Source organism: Sinohyriopsis cumingii, chromosome 14 (genome assembly GCF_028554795.1).
Source record: "Sinohyriopsis cumingii isolate HCF-2022 chromosome 14, ASM2855479v2, whole genome shotgun sequence".
NCBI lineage: Eukaryota > Metazoa > Mollusca > Bivalvia > Unionida > Unionidae > Sinohyriopsis > Sinohyriopsis cumingii.
This window is the reverse complement of record NC_142974.1, coordinates 60,688,363-60,697,613: the sequence shown is the minus strand read 5'-3', so window position 1 is coordinate 60,697,613 and position 9,251 is coordinate 60,688,363.

Genomic DNA, 9,251 nt, shown 5'->3' with positions numbered 1-9,251 from the left:
CGGTCTTGAAATACAACTATTTCACCTGGGTCAACACTGGTTAGATTTAACGTATCGGCGATTTCATCCTCGATTAGTTTTTTTATGTCATCGGTGGCGGACGTTTCCGTGGATTTTTTCAGCGCCGAAATAGGTCGTCCCCAAATATCAATCATTATTATCTAATGTAATTGTCTCTAAATTTCCCACTAGTGTATTCGTTTACAACCACATGAGGTGGTTTCCGCGATGATGAAATCGCCTCGAGTACGTTCAATACCTCACGGCCGCATATCGGTGGGTCACTTAATTGTTGTGTTGGCAGCGTGGAATAAAAAACCGGGGCTGAACACGCCCGGATATACCGCATGAACTCGTTTGGCGGGGCTAACCCGTATGAATCAAAATAGACGATCGCACGCGGATCAATCGCGTATGCAACCCAATGAGTCCCCGCTCCGGAGGATTTATCGAGGTTAATTATGCCGGTTTCAATATTCCTTGGTTTTGTCGGTAATTGATCCCTCATAAAAACACCTCTGAAGTTTTTTATCGCTAACGCGTCTGCGGCATCTATTAAATCAAAATTGGATAACGGAACCATAGACTCTTGCGTTAATAAACGGTTCCCGGTAGTCTTAGACCCTTCCCCGAGTACCATGAATACGGGGTTCCCGGTAGTCTTAGACCCTTTCCGGCTACGGATCGTCCTCGTTTCTTTTTTTTATAGCCTCTCCCGGTCGCCTTCTTCAATGCCATTCCCGCCGCGGTACCAACGGCCCCCAACGCCGCCGCCTTCGCCACTGCTGGGGCCGCCGCGGCAATCAACGCCGGAATCGCAGCTAACAGCGGAAATATCCCACCGGTCTTTTCCATGTTTTTGATTGCTGCGGCTGAGAAGGTTATTTGAATGCCCTTTTTATTCTTCATTGCATCATTGAAATGTTTTATTTGACGCGCCGTCAACGATATCTTATGCTTGCCACCAGTCATCTGTGACGGCTTTAACGTTATTGTGGTTCCACATTGTTTAGCGGACTTTGATCGTAATTTCTTGACTTGACCATCGGTCAACTCTACACTGACAACACTATACGACATTTTATTGTAAATGCGTTTGTGTTTTCAATTACATATTTTCCACTGGTGCATCAACGATTCTCATTCGTCCACCAACACCTTCCAACAGCATTGATTTATCGCTGAGAATGACAGCAACCGCTCTATAATCAGCACCACCCGGGGCTATACGAGCTCAGAAGTGTATATCAACGACGGATTGTCTCGTTAAATCAAGGTGTTCCAACGAAAAGTAATAAATCGGATACAGGTTTTTAAAATCAAGTTGTGATATTTGCAAACCAGTGTCGACGTTTTGATCACGACCCATGTATGACAGCAATCGATGGTACACACGTGCGATATGGTTGTTGTCGTAATTAAGCTGTATATCCTCGGATGGTTCCTGTTGTCCGTTTATTCTCAGCGAAACATCCCTGACTCCTAATTGATCAAATATCATATGGCTGCGTTCTTGATTACCCAATCGATCCCTATTCTGTAGCGCTATAAATATATGACGCGGGGCTGAAACGCCTTGTTTTGATGCCAAGTGCCATGTAAATGTATCAGCAACATTATCCTCTTTAGCATCAGTTGTTACCGCTAGCCAACTCAACAACGATTTACCCCCCTGTTCCATAAATGATAACAATCGTGCTTCCGTGGTAACTGATGGAGTCAACACCGGCATCCACAATGCCATTTTAGTTAAAACGACTTTACCGTTATCGACGCCAACAGCACGCCATATTGCATTGTTATCATCGCCCCTTCACGTTAGCGCGATTGTGTGCTTAGCCCCATAGATAACTTTTCTGACATTTCTGCAGAATCCAAATATGTGATGGAGTGGAATCGCGCATGAAAAACGTCGGCGTGGTCCTTGCAACATCCCTACTCGTGTTGCAAAGCCTAGATTAAAATTACCGTTAGCATTTTTTATAATATTGAAATCAGCGCCTGGTCTTGCTCTGCGGTCTGGATTAGCTGCCTCAGCCTGTGGGTCAACTGCGGTATTTCTTTCCGTCAGCACGTTAATGTACTGAAGGTGGTCAGCGCTATTAGTGGCGTCCTTTGCGAACATCATAGATGGCCCCGCCGATCTTGTATAATCATCTGAATATCTTGCTAGCCCAATTATCGTCGTTGCAACATCAACCTCGCGTTCTATTGATTCAATTTCTCGCCCGTCAATAAGATATCTGGCGCTCTCAAATAACGCCATGATACCGTTGTTGACGAAACCAACTCGAACACGAGGGTCATCTGCGTACGGTGTATTAGCGACAACATTTGTCACGAGTTCTCCCTCGATTTCGATAAACGCTTCACATGGCAAAAAGTATCTACTGGTATCTTGGACTTGAAGTTCAATTCGCGATCGTAGGTCGGCTTGTGGTGGTTGATAGGAATAAAATTGATAATCACGGACAGAATCATCCCTGCGCACTGGGGCATCCATATCAAACGCGGGATCAGCGGTTCGCGTAAACATTTTATTATTTATCATGTTGATGTTTTCAATTGAAATCGCTTTGCAATTCATCAACGTCGTTTTCGTCGTAAATTCCTTGAATTCTGTTTAAGACCACTTCCCGCTATCGCGTTCATGAGCGCGTTGGTTGTTGCATCGGTGGATGGCTCCGTTGTTGCCATCAATGGCGAAGCCATCGACGCTAGTTTTTTTTCCACCGCGTTATTTATTACCCTGCTGACATTTGCAGGCATCACTGTTGTAGAACGCAGCGGCGTTTGTTTTTTTTCTTCTCACCAACGACATTAGTTTGTCCTTTGCTGCAGAAAACGCCTTTCCGGCAACATCTCCAATAGCGCTGATTCCCTTATCACGAATAACATCAATGGCTTTCATCGATAATTGTTTAGCTAACGGCGCCACTTTTGGGGCCATTCTTGTAAATAACCCCGCAATGGTGCTACCGAGGCCGTCTCCGTACCACGCGCGGTATACAGGCAATCGTGAGTTTACCACGTAGACGCTGACTGGTTTATCATGGTTGTAGTGTATAATCATCTTTATTATAAAAACACCAGTTTTCCAATTAATCATCCACGAGCTCGTCAATGAGTTTTCGATACACATTTATGTCCATGATACCGCCTGCAAATAAACGCCTGCAAATATCAGCGGCTTCATTAATAATTTCACGAGAGTTATTTCCGGCTCGTTTTCCTCCGATTAGTACTTCCAGCCGTGATATATCACTGAGAATATTACCAGGACAGGTAACACTAGCGTTTTCAACCACACCACTGTATCCTTTTCCTTTTTTTGGTTTTTTACTTTTAACCTTATCGAGGAATGCGTCGTAAATGGGATCACCACGACGTGATAATTCGTCTTTATATCTACTTGCTAAATACACTATTCTTGCCCAATTATCCGTCGACCTTACATACTTTTCGTAACCTTTGTTGATATACTCCTTTTGAACGTCCTTATCAAAATTTGTAACAACAAAATTAATCAATTCTTCATCGCCGTCGATGGCTCTAATTTGATCTATTGCGGACTTTGTAAGTACATTACGGGGGATATTCCCCTCCCTTATCTTTTCTTCCGGTATTTCTTCTTCTGGTTCTCTTGCAGTAGCACCCAGTTCTTCTTCGTCGGCCATTGTAACATAAGGTTCTTGTGGGTCGGTTATAGCGAGTGGTGGTGGCCTCTCCCTCCGTTGGTGTGTTGTAGCAACCGCTATTTCCGCAGGAAGTGTTTGTAAAGACCTTTTTGCTTGTTCGGTCTGAGCCGCTATCTTTTCAAGTACGCCAAGCAGTGGCGCCTTTTTCTTTCTTTCTTCGTCGGGAATATCCCCGTATATCGCTGTTTTCACATCCTTGGTTGCACTCGTTATCGGAGCAAAGAGTTGTTCACTTCCAACAGTAAAATCAGTTTGTAGTTGCTGCCGCGTTTGAAGTTGTTTTCGGACCCTGTCTCGTAACGGTATGAACTTTTTAAGCGCTGCTAGCCGCTCTCTGGCTAGCCGAGTAGTAAGTGATTCACCTACCATTATTGCAATTGCTCCGCAATTTCTAATTTCCCGCCGAGTGTGGCAGGAATATTCCCGAATGCCATGAAACGCAATCGTCTTACTATTTCAGTAGTATGACCTATTGGGGGAAAAAAATATGTATACATTTAATGCCACTCCCGTTGCGCTGGGGGCTCCACGGGGGTTTCGTCTATAATCCTTCTAATGTTTTTGATCTTACTAGAAATCTCCCGGCGTCGTTCATAAACACGTCCGAGTTTTTTTCGTATTATTTCAACGGCAGTGAATAACCCAATGAATGCATTTACGTCATTGCGGTACAGGTTCTCATTAATCGTATGTTGTAATCGTTTTATAAAAGAATACTCGCGGGCCAGGGTAAAACGCCCCCGTTTCGATTGTTCGTTAATAATTTCATAATCGGATAATATTCTTTCGCTGTTGAGACCATCAGATAATTCAATTCCTTGATTTTTTAATTTTGAAATCTCGGTTAATATATTATTGATGTCTTCGATATTCATATTCTTATAAAACATCTTATTTTTAAATAAAAAAAAAATTATTTTACAAAATGAACCCTGCGTATCAATCCCGAGGTGTGTTATTTATTACTATTGATAGTATGAGGTATTACAGTTGGTTGAAACAGACAATTCGTCATGGCGACTTCGTCACGGCGACCTTGTCATGGTGACCTTGTCACTCGCTGATATAATCGGAGGATTTATTTATATACGAAAATCGAATTCTGTGTCCATTTTTACCTGATAAAGCTGTTTGATATACTCGTTCTGCAACAAATCGTACTGAGGCCCTACAAATGTCGAAATATTTTCCTGCCTCATTCATTGACCGAAATATTTTTTCTTCGTGCGTTGATGTATCAAACGATTTGACACCCCTTGCTTGCTTTGAGCACTTACCAGTTTGGCCTTTTTTACTATTTTCACTCTGAGAGATAGCTTGCAGGTTTATAAGAGAATTATTTTGAGGGCATCCATCAATATGATCAATAACGAAACCATCCTCGATTAGCCCCTTAAACGCTTCATATACCACCCTGTGAACAAGATAAATTTTTCCCCCGGCACCAAACACCAAATACCCGTGATTATTTACGGTACCAACTGGTTTTTTTAGTCTACGATGTCTAACAACGGCCGTCACGAGATGCTTCATAATTAACGAGCACAGGGTGAGGTCTGAACTCTTGGTTCATTTGTATAATAATACTACTTGTCTAATTCATTATTTGGTTTAATTATAAACCTTTCAATGTAGTCCTGAGGAGTTTTGATGATTTTGTCCTTGACGGAGTCAGCGGTGGGGTCAATGACGGCGTTTTTTATTCGTTTATCGTAATAACGTTTTAACTCTCTGTATCGCTTTCCGCCACAATTGATACACAACTGCGATTTTCCTCTTACACCAACATGGCAAACCAAGCACGGGAGGGGGCCAAGAGAACCATTACGAACGCTTTGTAAATGATACCCGCAGAATTCACCTCTACATGATTTATTGCACGGGGTTGTCGACCCAATCATCAACCATTTGCAGTGATTCATTATACTATATTCTTTCATTTAAATACTTGTTTTAATTATATGGAGGAGTTCGAGAGATTAGCAGCAATTAAGCCCTGGAAAAATGTTAGGTTTAATCTCGATAGAGTCCTCAAAGACGCACCAAAAGCGTTAATAAACGATAGAACCCTGTTAAATAAAATCCGTGATTGTATCAATGAATTCAAGCGTGATGGTGCATCTCATAGTTGGTCAACATTTCGAATTGATGGCGTTGTTGATGCTACCATGAACGACAAGCGCGCAGCAACGATAATATCACACCTTGACGGTAAAAAGTATTTTTTCAGAGTAAAATTCATTGTCCGGGTGGAATCAGGTAATTGGATCATAATTGATAAATTTGAACCGGTTCTCAGCGACAAGAAAACAGTCATTATTAGCCACGATTCCAAACCGGGGATGTTAACTGGAATAGACAAACCATACTATGAACGAGCGTATCCTGAAACAGCAGTTGTTTATGGAATATACCCGTTAAATAAGAAACCTGATATCCGAAAACTGAAACCAATGAGACAGTCAACGGGGATAAATTGTGTAGCAGAACGAGTAATAGAGCATTTTACAAATGCATGTCGAGGAAATAAACTGACTGATCTACGGCGCAGCAAAATAAACCAATGGGAACTAACCGTAAAGGAGCGAGGAGCTACTATCGGCGACATAGCGAGATTAGAAACGTCGTTGAGATTTCCAATAACCGTTACAACGATAACCGGTGAAGTATTATACGAATCAAAGTATAAATCAAAGGGAGCCCCAATCAAAATTATTGATCATAACGAACACGCGTGGACGTCCGCGGTCACAATATTTCCACGGGATAGAACAGTAAAGTATATACCTGAACAATTTATACAGGATGGTTTTCTCGCGGAGAGGAAACTATTTGATGCTATTGCTTGTTTGTGTAAAGACGACCCTGTGTCAGTGTGGTTACTTCGCAGCGCTGAAAACGATACGGATACCTTTGATCAGTTTGTAAGACCAAATGGCGAATTATATCGCACTGAAGCGTTTCACAACAAGATGAAAAAAACCGCCATGGAATTTGAAGAGCATGATTAACAACTGCTAACAAATTGTTTTACGATTCCATCGGTTGCAGCTCATGTTGCAGCAAAGAAAAATGCGTGGAGTCCAACACGCAAGGAATTTCTACCGGATGTACAATCCAGTTGTTTGGAATACTATCACGGTGGACTATGGAACACTGAATACAACCGCGACGCTATGATCTCGGTTGATATGGTTGCCTGTTATCCAGCGAGTTTTCTCGGGTATGGATCCGCCGCTGAGTACTTTAAACGATTTGGACACCCCAGACATGAAATGACTCGTGTTGCTATTAATGGACCACTGCCTGATTTTGATTTAACCGGATTCGCTCGCATAGTATCATTTGAATTCGCGGCAGGACTTAATCGCTGTTGCTATATTTGGATCGGTAGACACATGACTGAAAAGAAGTGGCTGCCAATAGCGCTGCTACGGTATATGATTGATTGTAAAATGCTAGTTTCGTTGATTGTCAGTGACGCGATTATATCATATCGGGCGCAGACTGAAGTCTGGTTACCAGAACCGGAGCGTCTAGATAGCATAATTGACGAATCCAGAAAACAGATTGATGCCGACGAGGAATATATCATCGAATGGTCCAGGAGGATATTCAAGCAACGAAACAGAGAGGCAAAAGATCTCGGTAGAAGAATAATTGGTAAGTTCACACAAGGTGGAAAAAACTGCGACTATAAACGATATTGCTCACGGCTGATTATAGATGACGCAGAATATGATTTCGTAATCAAGGACGCAGTGGCGAAAAATAAATACGTAAACTGCAAAACAGCTTTCTTGCCCAATGGAACAAGGTTGGGTACAGTTGTTACCTAGAGCGATGGAGACAGCCCGGCATATCCACATTTGAGGGCGTCTATGCTGGGTTATGCTTGCATAAATTTATTTTCAGTGTTAAATAGATTTCCCGACACCGCAGTTAGAGTTGCGATTGATTCATTTTATATTAACGTAGGGTATAAGGGAAACATAGCCGAGTTTACTAGTTCGGACGAGAGTTGGGGTACATGGAGAATTAAAAATGAAATACGACGCGATTATTCCCCGTCAGCAGATGTCACCGTTGAAAATAATTACTTACGCGGTGATAATCTATCAGAATGGTCTAATGCACCACCGTGTTCTGATCCAATTTGTAGACACAAAACAGTTTATTTAAGCGGCTGTGGCGGGTCAGGAAAGACGACTCGGGCAATTGAATTATTTCGAACGCGGGCAAGTATAATCGTGCTTACACCGACCCATAGACTAGCGCGAGAGATAAAACAACGAAATGTTGACGCCGTTACTTATCACAGCTTTTTTCGATACAGCGGCGGTAAGTGGACTCCTGATCGAATGGGTGAAAAATTTATTCCTGAGGTTATCATCTGGGATGAGATATGTACTGTTTCGTTAGATGTTTTACAAACATTTCTTGATTGGTTGCTGCGCGCGAATACAGGGGTGATAATGTGCGGGGATCATGGCCAACCACCACCATTTGTCGGCGAGGGTCCACATGATTGGTTAAAGGGCTTTGTGGACTATTATGAAGAAACCGATACTGATTACCGAGCACTTGATGAACAACTGCGCGAGGTTAAAAAATTAATCAGATTACAGCCGGATAGAGTTCAATGTGAAATAATCCGCGAGGTGATTCCGGAAACGCCGTTAAATGAATTCTGGGAAACATGGAGACCAAACGATTTAATTGTAGCGAGTAGAAAGATAGTTAGAGACACACTTCAGCAAAAGTTGTTTACGTTGCATAAGGAAAAGTTTCCAACGCGCCCAGTGCCGTTATGTTATAGACCCGCGGATACACGGCGGCAGAACATTGAAGTTGAAATCCCGGCCCCGACAGCGTCAGGGACAAAAAAACAAATTCTTGTGCTGAATGATATTGTGCTCGTTGATATCAGCGTCGTCGAGGACGCGCTACGTGCTGATAAATCCCCGTGGACGCTAGGATACGCAACAACAATACATTCCTCGCAGGGACTGACTATCACGGATACAATTGTTTGGATAGTTGATAATCGCATCGAATGGTCAAATCTAGTCTATCTTGCAGTGTCCAGAGTACGGAGGATAAATCAGCTTCGAAGAATTGTTATTGACGGAGTCACCGACAAAGTCACCAACGACATCATCGATGCAAGCGTCATTGATAGAAAACTCTCGGGTTACCGCCAACAGGATAAAAAAAAACAGCGGCGTTTTGATATTGATGCCGAATTAATAATCTCGCTACGACAACAACAGAATAATCACTGCGCGAGTTGTAATTGTGTAATGCGTTGGCGTTATTCGGATAAAGACGCTCCCCAATTTACCGTGGACAGGATCGATAACAGTCTCGGTCATGTCAAAAACAATGTGAGGTTGACCTGTCTTGAGTGCAATAGACGCAACGGCGCTAGTTAAGACCACGCGGGGGTAATTGAGTATCGTCAGGTATCACTTGTAATTGCTCGCGTGTAAACCCCCGCTGTGGGGCAGTTGAATCCAGTCTAGAGATCGGTGGTCTATCAGTTGATCGTGT